The 15,728-nt window shown below is 44.9% G+C and overlaps 1 protein-coding gene across 6 annotated transcripts in view; it reads right to left on the bottom strand.

The window, feature by feature from the left end:
- Positions 1-15,728, bottom strand: part of LOC147461301 (protein Dr1 homolog) — a 70,076-nt gene that overhangs the window by 20,281 nt on the left and 34,067 nt on the right. The gene's annotated exons all lie outside the window — the stretch shown is intronic.

Below are 15,728 nucleotides of genomic sequence, written 5' to 3'. Positions count from 1 at the left end.
CTCTCTCTTTCCCTAAGAACTAAAAGGAACCTTGAGCAATAAAGATCACTAATCTTGAGAAAATACAACATTCATTCCGCTGCACCTAACATTGGTATCAGAGCTTTGGAAGTGTTCTGCATTACTCAAGGAAAGAACCACAAGAATTTTTTTGCTTGTTGCGATCGCACGAACCCAAGTTTACTTGGGCGTGGTGATTCCTAATCGTGTTTTGTTGAAGAGTGATAGGAATCCCAAGAAAGAAGGGCTTGTCTAGCCTCCCCTTGTGTCTCTTTTCACTCATTGAGAGCGGACTGTGCACTTAGCCGCCGGCCAATTGACGTGAGGTGGGAAAAAGCAACCTTGGTGTGAGCGCAAGGCCGCCAAGGGGTGCGCCTGCAGAAAAGAGTAGAACTCGGGTGAAGAGAAGATCCTTCTCAACGCGATTTGCAAGCGAAAGAAAACCTCAAGAACCTCAAGAACCCCAAGAATCCAAGACCCTCAAGACTCAAGAACCTCAAGAACCCAAGATTCTTACGAATCAAGGACCTCAAGAACCTCAAGACCCTCAAGAATCAAGTTCCTCGCGAGCTTAAGACCCCAAGATCATAGTACATGGTCGTCACCCGAAGTAGCATGGATACTTTGCATTCAGGTGATGAGCATGAGAGATGCGACGAAGGATTCTCCCCACCAAGAGGTTTTTCCAACCCTCCCCCTTCGCCATCTACGCCAGACCCTATGGAGGCAATGATGAAGCAAATGATAGCGATGATGGATAGACAAGAAGACAAGCGCCTTGCTTTAGAACGCGAGCGCGACGCAAGAAAAGAAAGAAAAGAACTAAGGAAGGAAGAAGCGGCAGCAAAAAACGCAGCATTGGAGGCCGATCGTGCTGCGCATAGATTGGCTATGGAAGCCGAGCATGAAGCTCAAAGGGAGCTTCGCAATCAAGAATTTATTGCCCAAGTCCTAGCCTCGAAGACCGATCCACCCAAAGATCGTGGAAGTTCGTCAAGTGACGCCAGCCAGGACGCGGATTCCAACCATCCAGTTACATAAAAGTTGATTTTCAGTAAGTATGACGGTAAGATGGATGCTACAGCTATTCATTCTGGGTTGCATCAATTTAATGCTTATTTTGCGACAACTAAGAAGACAGGAAATAGCAAAGTTTTGACGGCAGCTATGTACCTTGCCGGTGATGCCATTAATTGGTACCACGCATGGCAAGAGGCACAGCTAGCCGCGCACCTAGAGGCAGCCGACGATTTCACACCTCTCTCTTTTAGTTGGGCTGATTTCCAAGACAAGCTTAAGGCGCGGTTTATGCCACCTCAGTACCTCGCACGGTTGAAGGACGATTGGCGCGCTCTCAAGCAAAATGGTATGCCGGTTATGTCTTTTTCTAATCGTGTTTTGCAGTTAGGTACCCAATTACGCATGTCGGATGATGAGCGCAAAGAGGCTTTTCTCTTTGGATTGGACGAGTATATCAAGTACGATGTCGAGGTATTCGATCCAATCGATCTCAACAAGGCAATAGCGATTGCTCTCGCACAAGAGATGAAGCACAACAAGGGAAAGCCTAAGGAGAACAAGACTTCCACAAGTACCTCACAAACTTCTCAGAACCCGCAGAACGGTAAGAACGGTAAGAATGGTAAGAATGATAACTCTTCTAACCAATCTACCAACAGTATCTCATCAAAGAATTCTTCCAATGAAAGGCTAACACAATTGCTAAGCCTAAGCTTACTCCAGATGAAAAGGTAGCACAAGGAATTGTAGAAGGATACATCACTCTGGAAGAACAAAGCACATATTCTAAGGAAGGTCGTTGTTTTCATTGTCACATTAAGGGTCACATAAAAAGAACATGTCCTAAGCTTGAATCGAATGAATCTAAAGAACCCACAGCACCCACTACATCTGTCAATGCAATGAATGATAACACGGGTGTGCCCCAAGTTTCTCAGGACCCTCCCATTGATGATTCTCTCATTAAATGTTATGGTCGTACGTCGGGGCACCGTTTTGTCATATTGTTTGACCCAGGTAGTATGCATGATGTGATCAGTTCCTCTCTTGTTGAGAGAGCCCGCCTCGAAGTTAGTCCGAGATCTCCTATCGAGGTCTCTGGAGTCTGGCTTTCGTCCTGGTACGGACGCTCTCATCACCGAGGAATGCCTTGATGTGTTGTTTGCAATTCAACAGACTGCCTTCATTAGAAGATTTGTTGTTTATCCTCTCTCAGGATGTGAGATGATTTTAGGCATTCGATGGTTTCGTGAGACTAACGCTCTCATTGATTTTGAGGCCAACACTTTAACTCTCAATGCCAAAAGTGATTCTCCTACTGTCTTTCATGGAGTGGATACTTCTCCTTCTCCATCTCTCCTTGCTACTATGCAGTACAAGGTTGAAAGAATTCGAGATAAGGAGACTCTATCAGTCTCTTTTTCTCCACAGCATGACACACAGGATCTGCATGATTATGCGAAGAATGAACATTTGAATAATAATGATTTGCATGATAATTTGGATGATAAAGACAAGCATGATGAATTGCATGAACAAGATGTGATTGTTCACAATGATGATGCTTTTTCTAGCAAAGCTAACCTCGTTGTAGATTCGATCAATCACGAAAAATCGATCTTCGCTTTCGAGTCGAGGTCCACAAATCCCCTACTAGAAGATTCGATAGATCCCGAAGACACGATCTTGGCTCTTGAGCCTTGGTCCAAAGAACCATCACAGGAAGTATTATGTGTTCGCATGATTGATACGTACGCATTGTTCGAGTGTTTCATTCGTGAAGGTTTCCTGTATTTTAGTCAACATCGTTATGTGATCCCTTTTACTAGGCATGACATATTGTATGTTGAGCATGTTTCTCTCATGGATGAGCACGAATGTATGCGGATTTTTCGTGAAAAGCTAAAAAGTTTGCATGTAAGGAAGTCGCATTCCATGTCTCTTCCTTGGCATGACACACTTTCCGAAAGAGCACATGATTGTATGAGCACCAAGCATGGGCATTTCCATTGTGATTTGCCACAGTTTATTGATTTTGATCACACAGAAAAGATTCGATCGCATTGTTTGCATGTGTTGGATGAATGGTTTGTCACTCCGTCTCTATGTTCGTCTACATTGCATACGCAGTCTTTAGAGAAGACAATATTTTTTTCCTTCACTTTACATGGAATGGGTATGTTCATGGTTTTGTGTTGGAGATGGTTTCAGGAATTTTCAGCCATGGAGATTCTTGAAGACGAAAGAAGCAGATCCCTAGACGAAGTTGAAGCAAGGAAGGAGATTCAGAAGATTTTGTCGCTTTCGGCGCGGCCCAAAGAAGCAATCGTTGCAGACCTTTATGAAGTTCAAGTACCGCACGACCCACACATCAGAGTGGGCCGGCGAAGAGTCCCTTCCAGGATTCCGGATGTTGTTGGCGATCTCCCTCGACGCCATACAGTTCCGTACCAGTACCTCACTTTGAAAAGGAGGGGATGTCATGTGACACATCACAACCCTATGTGTCCGTGGACAAGCTACACCACAACAAGGTTCAGTCAGTTCAGTCAAGTCTAGATTAGCAGTGATCTGGCACTTTTGTGAGTCTATTCGTAGACCGTGCATGCCCAGTCACTTAGCATAGATGCATATCCTCCGGTTGCACATAGCATGATCATCGGAATTCCCATCAGAATCCATTAGCATCAGTTAGGGGAATTTTCCAGTGCATTTAGCCTATTTTCCTATTTTTGGTTATTTTCACTTATTATTTTTAAGTGACTTTCCAACAAAAGTAGGTAGGGCAATTTTGCTAAGTTAATATATAAGCAAACCCAAGTTAGCACTTTCTAGCAGAAGAGGCAACAGGAGCTTCCCGCTCAACATGCAACTTCTCAGCAGTACCCCCCCTCATGACCCCCATCGCCATAGATCCCTGGCGTTGCCAAGATCTGCCATTGCCCAATCCACTGGCTACCTAGCGTTTTCATCCCATGCAACTATCGCCAGCAAACAGGAAGAGCTAGCGTTTTTGCTTGGTCAAATCAGCGTTTTTGGCCTCCACTAACGCCAGACAAGACTCAGCCAAGGCAGCGTTTTCATCAAGCAATTGCAGCAGATCACCATAGCCGGGTAAGGGTTTATTAAGCACTTGAAAACCTGCAATTTTCAGCAAGAAACCCTCTGCTGTCCCAGCGTTTTTCAGCAAGGAAATTCCATCCAAAAACGCAGACAAAGACAGTCTACAACAGCGTTTTTCATCCCCCTTCCGACCCCGACAAAAACAGTCATTTTCAGCCATTAACACAGTAAGAAACAGCCATTTTAAGCCACCAAGAAGATCCCGGATTTCAGCCTAAGTCGCCGCCGTCATCATCGGCATAGTCCCATTGCATTTGCATTGTACGCATTTGTGCAATCAAGTAGACCACTCTCGCCGACGAGAGTGGGGCCTTCGGAGGAGGGTTTTACAAAACTCTCGGGTGTCGTATCTCTTCTCTCTCCTTCTCTCAGTCTCATTCACTTGCACGCACAATATCTACTCACTTTGTTCGTGACCACAACACTCCACAAGACGGAAAGCTCTCTCTTTCCCTAAGAACTAAAAGGAACCTTGAGCAATAAAGATCACTAATCTTTAGAAAATACAACATTCATTTCGCTGCACCTAACATGAGAGTTCGAGAGTAGCTGAGGAATGTGGCAAAAAAGACAGATAGGAAAGCAGAACTGGTACCACATGGCGTGGGACCTGCATCGAATCTAATGAATGAAAGTACAAACTTTGCCGCTTTTGGGGCAAAGTGAAGGATCGGGAAGCTCTTTTGAAGGAGCCAAGGCCAACTTCTTTTCACTTGGAATTGGCGGCTCGATTTGGAATTATGCCCGACAGATTGACGCCATAGGCGGAGGTAGTTCGACTGGCACCCGGATGGGATGTTTCCATTACACCGAGCATTGGCAAACTTTGTTTGCAATGACGGGTGTTCAGGGCATGCGAGTGACGTTCTACTCGGAATCCCTTGGTACCACCAGAACTACGCCGTGGTTGACTACCGGGCCGAGAAAGCGACTTTGACAAATGAAGGGCTCAGAGATTGTACTTGATAAACTTTAGCTTCTTTACTCATTCTTTTGGGAGAGAACTAAACGATGGATAAAGGTTGAATATGTTTTGACCTGAACAAAAGAACACCAAGATTTTTCTCCACTCATGCCGATTGTTTTTTTTAGAGGACCTGAAGATCAGACCATTGACATGATACCTGGAAGCACGTCATCGAACCGGCCACCTTACCGTGTGAGCCGAGTACAGATTGAAAAGATTATGAACCAAGTGAAAGACCTCTTGGAAAAGGGTCTTGTCCAGCCTAGTACTTCACCGTACTGCTCTCCACTGTTGTTGGATTTGAAGAAAGACGGATCTTGGAGAATGTGCATTGATTATAGAGCTCTCAACAAAATCACCATCAAGAACAGATTTCCGATTACTAGGATCGATGATATACTCGACAGGTTACAGGGATCCTCGTGCTCTAGCAGGATTGACTTGAAGAGTGGATATCATCAGATCCGAATCGCACCAGAAGACGTCTACAAGACAACTTTTCGGACGACTTTTGGGTTATTCGAGTTTTTTGGTGATGCCTTTTGGTTTAACCAATGCTCCTGCGACATTTAACCAGATGATGGACAGGATTTTTCGAGAGCATAGGCTAGTTGTTGGCACTTTCTTTCATGATATCATTGTTTTCTCCAAGAATGAGGCAGAACACAAAGATCATCTGCTTCAGAGATACACTTTTTGGGACACTTTGTCTCAGCAGCAGGAGTGCAAGTGGATTCGGCCAAGATAGAAACTATACGTGATTGGCCCGATTGGAAGAATGTCCATGAAGTTGGAAGCTTCTTGGGACTGTGTTCGTACTACAAGCGGTTCATATGAAAGTTTGCAGAGGTTGCTTCCCCTTTGCATATCTTGACACAAAAAGGAGTCCCTTTCTCGTGGGGATCCACAGAAGTGACTGCCTTTCAGACATTTAAAAAGAAATTGACTACGGGACCAGTTTTGACTTTGCCGGACTTGCAAAAGTCATTTGAAGTATATTGTGATGCTTGTGGTCGTAATCTGGATGCAAGAAGGCCATGTCATTGCTTACGAGAGTCGATTGTTCTCTAGGCCGGAGATGACAGCACAGATACATGAGAAAGAGCTTTTGGCAGTGATCCATACTCTTACTCAGTGGCGGCACTACCTACTCGGAGCGGATTTTATTGTCTTTACAGACCATCAGAGTTTGCGCTACTTCTTGTCACAGAAGCAGCTTTCGGAAAAGCAGATGCGGTGGGCGAACATCTTGTCACAGTTTCACTTTCAGATTGTCCATGAGCAGGGACAGAAGAATGTGGTGGCAGATGCTTTGTCTCGGAAGCCGTTGGATCTGGCTATTTCCGCGATACATCATAGGAGCTTCGAGGATATAGTCGGTCAGTATGCCACAGATACAGATTTTGCAGATATTTTCACACGGATACGAGATGGGGAGACAGTAGCTGGATACTCCCTTCGGGAAGGCTACTTGATGAAAAAGACTATGTTGTGCGTTACACAACTGTTGCAAGAAAAGGTTATGACTGTATGCCACTGTCCACCTTTTACGAGTCACCGCGGCATTGCTACCACCATGAAGGGGGTAGAGAGATACTTCTTTGGGCCGAGACTCAAAAAGGATGTGGAAGAGTTTGTGCACAGTTGCTTAGTATGCCAGAAGGTCAATTTTGACAGGCATAAGGCACAGGGATTGTTAAAGCCTTTACCCATACCCACCCACCCCTGGAAAAGTATTGAAATGGATTTCATTTTTTATCTCCCGAGAACACAGAATGATCAGGATGATTTTTCGATTACATGGCACGTCTGGGACGATTGTCTCCAACAGAGACCCCAGATTTATGAGTTTGTTTTGGAAGGCAATTTGGGAGAACATTGGCACGCAGTTGCAGTTCTCGTCATCGTTCCACTTGCAGACTGACGGGCAATCTGAGATTGCCAATTCAGTGGTTTTAGATTTATTGAAGTCTTGTATCTCGGATCAGAAGACTCAATGGGAAAAGAACTTACCTTTGGTGGAATTTGCCTACAATAACAAGATACACTCTTCGACCGGGAAGACACCATTTGAGATTGTTGAAAGTGCTACGAAGGTTCCATCGTTCCTGAGCGACAGAAAAAGGCAGCGGATCGCCATCGTCGCGACTTGAAACTGAAGGAGGATGATTGGGTGCTCTTACGTTTTGAGAAGGCACGCCTAAGAAAGAAAAAGGGAAAGGAGAGGCTTTTTCCAAAGCTTAGTATGCGATACTACGGACCTTTCCAAATTACTGAAAAGATAAATGATGTCTCCTTCCGATTGAAACTGCCACATACTTGGAGGATTCACAATGCATTGCATGTGAGTCTCTTGAAACCTGTTAAGGGTGATGTGCCTGATGATGGGGAGCCTGATGAGCAACCCGCAGTGGAAGAAAACGAGGAGACCCTTGTTCCTGAACAAATTTTGGCACATACGGATATGAAGAAAGGTAAAGTCCGAAGGCGGTTCTTGGTTAAGTTCAAGAACTTTCCTGCATTTGATGCGAAGTGGATGGAGGAGGAGGACCTAGCAGATACTCCTCGGATTGTGAAACTTTACCTCGATGTTTTGGTTTAGCATTGCATGTTTTGGCCGGAGATCTGGTGCAGTGGGATGCACAAGAGGGGAGTCACTCCGCTCCCTTGTCAACAGATGCCTCGATTTTGATACTAAAGTCACTGATGTCTCTTTGATACTAAAGTCACTGATGTCTCTTTGAGCTTCAGGGATACTGATAGCTGACAGTATTCTGCTGGATGACTTTATGAAATGGAATTCCTGATAATGATACTGATTTGTCTGACTGATCTCGAATAGACATGGTTGCAATAGGGGTTAGTCAATTGGACATCGATGAGGTCCCGATTGGACCTAGATGTGATTGCTAGCTACATTGCCGATAAATCATGGTCTAAGATCCGAATGAATGTTGAATGTCATGTGATGTCCTATGATGTCTGGTGATGTCCTGCGATGTCGTGTGATGTGACTCTTGATTTTGTACATGTGCTAGATGTGTGTTCCTAGTACGTAGGTACTAACAGTCAGTGTCTGCTAAGACGGTTTATGGTTTTGCAGGCGTAATCGCGATCGATTACAATGCTTTCAAGAGAGGGGTATGTCACAAAGTGATGACGTGGAGGACAGCAAAAACCCTAATTTATGCCAAAAACCCTAATTTCCGGAAATTGCGGAGGCCTTTTTTTTTTAAATAATAAAAATGATGAGCATGCAAGTTTTGCTTTTGATTTGAAGCTTTTGGGACTCTGCTTTTGGGCATCCCTTGTAACCTTTAAATTAGTGGTGAGAACCTCACTTCTCAGAGCATCTAGACGCAGAGTCTGAGAGTGAAACCCTAACCGCTCTCTTGTACTTTGATGATTGATTAATACAAAAAGAAATACCGAAAGGGGCGCCAGTCTTTGGGGCCAATATCTCTAGGCACGGAACTCCGCCGGGCCAATGCAAATCTATTGTGATCTGTGAATTGTTTGAAGTGGTTATTTTGGTGCTTTCGTGATTGATTCTTGACTTGGAGTGTCCAAGTCTGTTACATCGCGCAACCTTGTTTCACCCCGATAGTGGAGTGAACCAAATGAGAAATCCCCTCTAGAGTGCGTACATGCCCCAGTACTGACCCATGATCCCCCAAATCAACTCTATGGGTACCCCCATCTCTTGCAATTTGCGCATCAACCTAGCTCTGGGCACTGTATCAAAGGCTTTGCGGAAATCCACAAAGCAACTGTCACGAGGACGTGGCAATTGCTAACCTTAGTTGTTGGTTTCTTTTCAACGATTTTTGTTTTATTTTTTAGACTCTCTTTTTGAAGTTGCAAATGGTCAGACATTGTATGGCCAATGTGAACGGTGGTTTCACCCGCAGACGGGAAGTTGGTCGGCACTGGAATTCGTATAGTAAGTGGATGTCTAGGCTCAGTCCAAGGTCATGTAGGTCCCCCCATCGCACTTAGCAAGTTGGTGGATACTAGGTAGTGAACTCAATAAAGACATAAAGTCAACCAATACATCTCCTAAAAATAAGGGAACTGCTATTTTGGGCTGTGAATGTGTTCGCGTCATTACCTTCGGAATGACAAGGGGAACATTTTACAACTCTGCCGCGAAGTCAATTGGGCAACCAATCGGGAGATTTTTAGGCGGCAACCCTGAAACGGGAAAATGCTTGTAATTGTGCCAAGTGGCACATTTTTGTGCAGTTTCCTCATGCATGAAGAAGTGGCGCTGAATTTAGAGAGAGAAGGCTCATTTTGCAAGTTTCCAGTCACAGGTTAAGAGCTATGGAGTGCTTCCTTTCCACTCTATGTATAGTGTGGTGCTAGGAGTGATGACCTGCACACTACACACTGCTCTCTCTCTCCCCTACGTGCAGTCATGTGATGCCCCACAAGAGGGCTCTTCATTTGACTGATGTACAGCTGTGTGGTTTCATGCTTTTGTGCTGAGGCAAGAGCATCCTTGAGCAGGAACAGGAGTAGCTAATTGCTACTCCAAAAGCAGGCACCGGTGAGGGTGATAACCTCACCGTACAGGTGCAATTTCGGCCATACGGGCGCAAGATCCATTGGGAACAATGCCCACTGACAGAGGACAGTTCGGGGACTGTTTAGGGCTTGGGCAAAAATTAGAGGGTTTATGCCAGTGGAAGTGAGTTCCAGCAGGGGAATAGGTTTCACGCAAGTTTTGGGACTGTTATGCTGTCGAAATTTGGTCAAAACAGGTGGTATCTAGCTGGATACAGGTAAAGAATTCCTAGGACTCTACTTTGTAATTTACCCTCTCAAAGAATAAAGAAATACTAAAAGGGGCGCCAATTTTGGGGCCTACAGGTTTTCGGCGTCTGCTCGGGGCATTCTAGCTTCCGAGCCGTGTGTGTGCTTAAGTGTCAATTCCCGTCGCAGGTTCCTTTTTGCAAATCACTCTCTCTCTCTCTCTCTCTCTCTCTCTCTCTCTCTCTCTCTCTCTCTCTCTCTCTCTCTCTCTCTCTCTCTCTCTCTCTCTCTCTCTCTCTCTCTCTCTCTCGTAGATGGACCCTCAGTCCTTAAATGATATGTATCAGACGGAATCCCTTGTAATGTTTTGTTTTTGGTCCCATAGGTCATATATGACCTCCGTGGACGATAATTCAATCTATCTCTCTCTCTCTCTCTCTCTCTCTCTCTCTCTCTCTCTCTCTCTCTCTCTCTCTCTCTAAAGTAAAGTAAAGAATTTCAGGTGAAAGCCAAAGCCTACCGCCCTACGGGCCGGTTTCAGCAACAATAGAGCCGTATCCCATGTGATCTCTTCAGAATATAATCAAGAGTAGAGAAACCTCTTTTGAAACCTGCCTGTCCTACTGCTCGTACACCCTCTCTCTCTGTCCATCTACTCAACTGCTGCTGAAGGATGGATGCATACAGCCGTGCCAATGTGCGTCCAGTCATGATAGTGCGGTAGTTCCCAGGCTCCATTGGCCCTTGGGTCCCCTGACTTGAAGACAGGTACGATAGTAGACAAACTCCAAGTATCGAGTAGGCCCTCACACATGGCCCGGTTGAGCATCACTGCTGAAAGCTCTGCAAGCAAATCTCTGGCATATATAAAATGCTCTGCTACTAGGCCATCATGATCATATGCTCTCCTGGTCCTCATCCTGTCAATGGCCTTCTTTACCATCTCGGCGGTAAAGAAAGCACATGTGTGTGGGCATGGCTCTGGCAAATCCGGATGAGGTGGCTGCCCTGAGACTGTGTAGAGAGATGATGCACACTGATCCCATACCTCCATAGAAGTGATGACTAGTGGGGGAGAATGCCCATGGAAGAGTTGCCATGCCTTAAGGGCCTGAGTCCTCGCTCAAAAACAGCTGGTATAAATCCTGCTCTAATTGAGCTAGAAACGCCCTCTTCTTCTGTCGCACCAAGCACCAAGAAGCAATCGATGACTGTCTGTGAGTGATGACTCCTAGAAGTACCTCCCTCTGAAGTTGGGCTCTTGTCTCTCTACACTCCTCATCATCCCAGCTATTCAAGGCCCAAGGGTATGCTCCTAGAACGTCATCGCTGCCCAAGCTCAAGGTGTGGGTATGCCTCTGCTGTTGCATCCTACAGTGTCTTTGTCAATATATAAGTGAGCTCCTCTAGAGGTCTCCCGGATCCTCCGTGCATAAGCGTCTGCATATACCATCTATGTAGACAGAATCAGTCTCCGAAGTAAAAGTGTATCGGGTATGCGTAGATGTTTGTGCCAATCAAGCTGTGTTGAACTGGAATGAGACGATAAACGTGAGGAAGCATGATTTACTGCTACCTTGATAGGCCTCGGCCCAATTGTAAAGTCTTGAATAGAGGGTATAAAACTGGGCTGAGCCAAAACATAATCCATTGTGCTAGCCCCGTGTCTATGAGGAAAATAACTAAACCCACTCGATGCTGGAAATCTTTGGAGGCCATTCAAGATGGCCAGTCCAAGTGCAGTCCCCATGCTTGTCAGATATCCCCCCATACTAGTGTGCTCCTCTCCTATGAACACTTGGTCATTGACATCCAACTCTCTCAGTATTTCCTCTAAGGTATCGTAGAAAGCTGTCTGGGAGTGGCCCGTCCTGGTATTAAAATCTCCCAGAAGAATGCCATCTCCATCCCTAGAGTACTCCCACATGTCCTCATCCAATATCATGTAGGGTGACTGCCCCTTGGGCAATGCACAACGAGATGTGCTCGAGGCAAAATAGCATATTGCAATGTAGAGTGGCCTCCCTGTCTCGCTCTCACTCTCGTCCACATATATCTCACCTGCTCATCTCTCCGAGAATATGAATGAGGAGCTGAAGCTCCTCCTGGAATAAGACTGCCATACCTCATGACCTCTCATCTACAAGTAGTTTTCCAATGGTATCCCGTCACTCTAGGTAATGTGCCACCAAGAGTCTGATGCATCTCCGAGTAAAAAATAATGTCTCTTTCCTTCAAGCTATCCTCAAATGTGCCTACATCTAGCTTCATTGATCCATTACAATTCCATGCTGCCATTGTAAGGTTGGTACCATAGGTCTCTCACAGTCATGCAATGTGTCTTTCCAAAACCACTACTCTCCCTCCTCTGTACAAAGCAATTTTCCCTTCTCCCTTGCTGCCTTGATCTCTGGCATTAGCTCTTGCATGTGCACTACTTGTGTTAGAGCGAGGTCATCACCGAAAAATATCCTAGTTTGCTTGAGTGTTGGTCTCACCCCTTCCCTTCTTTCCCTCACCCAAAAATATCCTAGTTTGCTTGAGTGTTGGTCTCACCACTTCCCTTCTTTCCCTCTCCAAGCACCTGTGTGTGTGGATTCAAAAATGCCCATGCGCTTCAGGAGTTCCTTTACTTCTTCTTCTACTTTCCTAGTGTCTTTGAGACCTGTAACACGCGCATGAAGGGCTCTAGTCTTCCACTTTTGCTCCTCCTCAATTGTCATATTGATGATAGTGGATGTCAGTGTGGCTTCATGCATCTTATCTTTTCCTTTCTTTGCACCCTCGATCCACTTTTCAGCTTTATCAACCTTCCCTTGTGTTTTGAATAGGTGCTCCGCCCATGAAGAGGCCGTTCGTGCCTTCTGCTCTTCCTCTTCATGTAGAGTTTTCACCTGCTCCTTGATGCTTTCCAGCTCCTTTATCATTAAGGGTTGATTTTCTCCCTCCTTTGTAGGGGTATTTTTACAAGCTGTGAGTTCTCCCTTAAGTGCTTCGATCAATGCATCCTTTTCATTCATGCGTCTTCCATAGTTGATTTCCAGGATTCAAAAGCAGTGAGTGCATCCTCTAATCTTTTTTGCATCACATTCCATTACATTCACTTTTACCCTCACTACAGTCTGCATTTCGACCTTCAATGACGTCTACATCTGTCACGAGATTGTGCCAACCACTATATATATTTGCTGGTTTCTCTCCCTTGATTTTTATTTAACTTTTGGGACCCTCTTGTTAGAATCACAAATGCCCGGACATTGCATGGCCAGTGTGAAACAGCCATTGGCTGAGAGTTTCACCCGCAATCGAGAAGGGCAAGTCGCCACGAGATGGTCGGACCAGTCGACACTGAAATCTGAGCCGTACAAGGTTGGCTAGGCTTAGTTCAAAGTCATTTAAGCCCCTCAACAAGACTTTTAAGTTGGTGGGTACTAGGAAATTAAACCAAAGGGAGACAAATGGACACATGGCAGTAGGGGAGCTACATGCAGGCCGACACACACTTTCCACAAGCCTCATCCAAGAGGGGGCGCCCATTTTTGAGTGGGGGACTGATTTTTGGACTTCATAAGTGCGCTACACAGTGTGGGTGAGTAGTGGGTGCAGGTGATCACATCTTTAATGGAAAGCTTTGCCTTCTCCCTTGCTCTATGTAGAGCGATGATTTGCTCTCACACACATCTCTCTCCCCTTTCAAGGCTTTCAGTTGTTTTCAGGCCGTGAAAAAATATTTGCAGAAAAAACCAGAAAAAAGATAATTAAAAAAACAAAAAAAGAGGCTTTGGGGCTGTCTATTCAATTCGGATCTGCAGAGTACGAACTCGATCTCGATTAATGAAAGCTCTCATGGCGGATGAGTTTTATGATGACCTCACCTACAAAGCATGGATGTTGGCGGTACGCTCCGAAAAATTTTTTCTTCGCTCGTACTTTGAATAAAATCAATGGTTCTATATATAGGCATTCTCTTTCATGCTCTTTCTTGCTGCTTTTTGATCACATATTTCACTACAGAAAATCGAGTTAGATTCCATTGCTCACAGTCCAAAAACTTTTGCTTGCTGTGTATGCATATATGCTAATGATATGAAAAGCTAAATTGCTTTTTCAATCCCAAGTTTTCCAAGATATCCATAAAGACCTATATATGGTATGCTACTAGGTCTTTTCCCAGATGGTATCAGGCATCCCAGAAAGAATCACACAAAGAAGAAGATAGAACTTTCCAATGAACAGAAGAGAGTTAAGCACGAATAGTTCAAGCAAGGCAAGTATTTCACTTGTAAAGAACATACTTCTGCACAATGTCCTAACAAGGCGGACAAGTTTATAGAAGAAAGAAAACCCAAGAAAGGCAAGGCACAAGAAGACTAAGTTCCTTTGGACATGACAATCTCTTTGTAGCTTTCTTTTTCAGATATACAAGGACAAATTTATGGAAAGATTGGAACTTTTGGTTTATCAAGTTGAAAGATGCAATCTGCACGAACTTTTTGAACAAGGTATAGAACAAAATTGGATAAAACAAACTTAGGTTGATATATGCAACAAGTGCAAGTGAGATGATTCAAGTAGTGAACTACTCGATTTGATAGGTTCAGAGAGGGATCTTCTAGACTACTGGATTTGCACTAAGTGGAGAGCCACTTTGTAATGTGCAGCGGAAGTGATTTATGGTGAATGCTCAAGATGAGTGCTCAACGCGTCCTCAAGGTTCCTTTTACTGCATGAGAGGGTTCCTTTTACTTCATGAGAGAACTGTGCAATAGAGTAGAGAGTGAAGAGAGAATAATACTGTGAGTGAAGGTTCTGTGAGCCATAGAGAGAGAACACTAACACCGGATGGGTTCCCAAACCCCCCTCCAAGGGCCCCCCTCTCTATTGTTAGAGAGGTATTTGCTTTAGATTGCACAATGCTGATACAATGATCCTAGATGTTGAGAAGCTAATGGAATCTTGCTACTTGATGCTTGAATTTGCGAGGCTAAGAGCTGAAAATGTAGTGGATATGGATCTGGATCTGCAAACTGACAAGGCTATGGGCTGATTTGCTATGGCCAATGTCAAGGGTGCTGATGAAGACGACGAAAATGGGCTGAAATCTGAAAACACCGGCTGATGATGGCTGAAAATGGAAACGCTAGGCTGATCTGATGTCGGAGGCTGATCTGGTGCAGAAACGCTGGGAGTGTGACGGCTGAAAACTTCCTAAGCTGATGTATCTGTTGGTCTTGACGGCGATGGGCTGAACGTGTTACCATGCTGTAAAATGCTAGGGAAGATTGCTGGTTCTAGGGTGCTTGTGCCCAAGGGTGATGGGTACTGCATCTGATACTGATATTGTATTGACTTACTTGAAAGGCGACCCAAGGGGTCACCTATATAGGGAAATAAAGCTGGGTCGGAAAGCCTCATTTATAACCCCACGGCTTGGAAATGCTGGATAAAAAGTCACTTAATAATAAGTTAAAAACCTATTATAAGAGGTGCTTCATATGCGGGCTTGGATACTGGTGCTAGACTATGGGAAACACTCCCCAATGCCTACACCTGGCTGTGCTCATGTGCAATCAGGGGTCTGCAACTACTCTAAAGTGCCTCGGCATGCACGTCTTCCATACAGGCTCACAAGGGTGCCAGAACACTTCCTAGGCTGTCCTAAACCCTAGAAGTAGGAGTTATCTTGTCCACATGCACATAGGCTTAGATGTGCACGTGACACGCTTGGATCCCAAGAAGTTTTTGTTCAAAAGTGGCCAAATTCAAGCCTTGCACAACAAAGCTGATGGTACTAAACGGAAACAGTCCTTACTTATTCAGCACAATGTGCCTAAGCCATGATCATAAATCAACTCCTCAA

Source organism: Adiantum capillus-veneris, chromosome 3 (assembly GCF_014529385.1).
Source record: "Adiantum capillus-veneris isolate H3 chromosome 3, ASM1452938v2, whole genome shotgun sequence".
NCBI classification, from domain to species: Eukaryota; Viridiplantae; Streptophyta; class Polypodiopsida; order Polypodiales; family Pteridaceae; genus Adiantum; species Adiantum capillus-veneris.
Note: the sequence above shows the minus strand (reverse complement) of the source record. Positions and strands in the feature narration are given on the sequence as shown.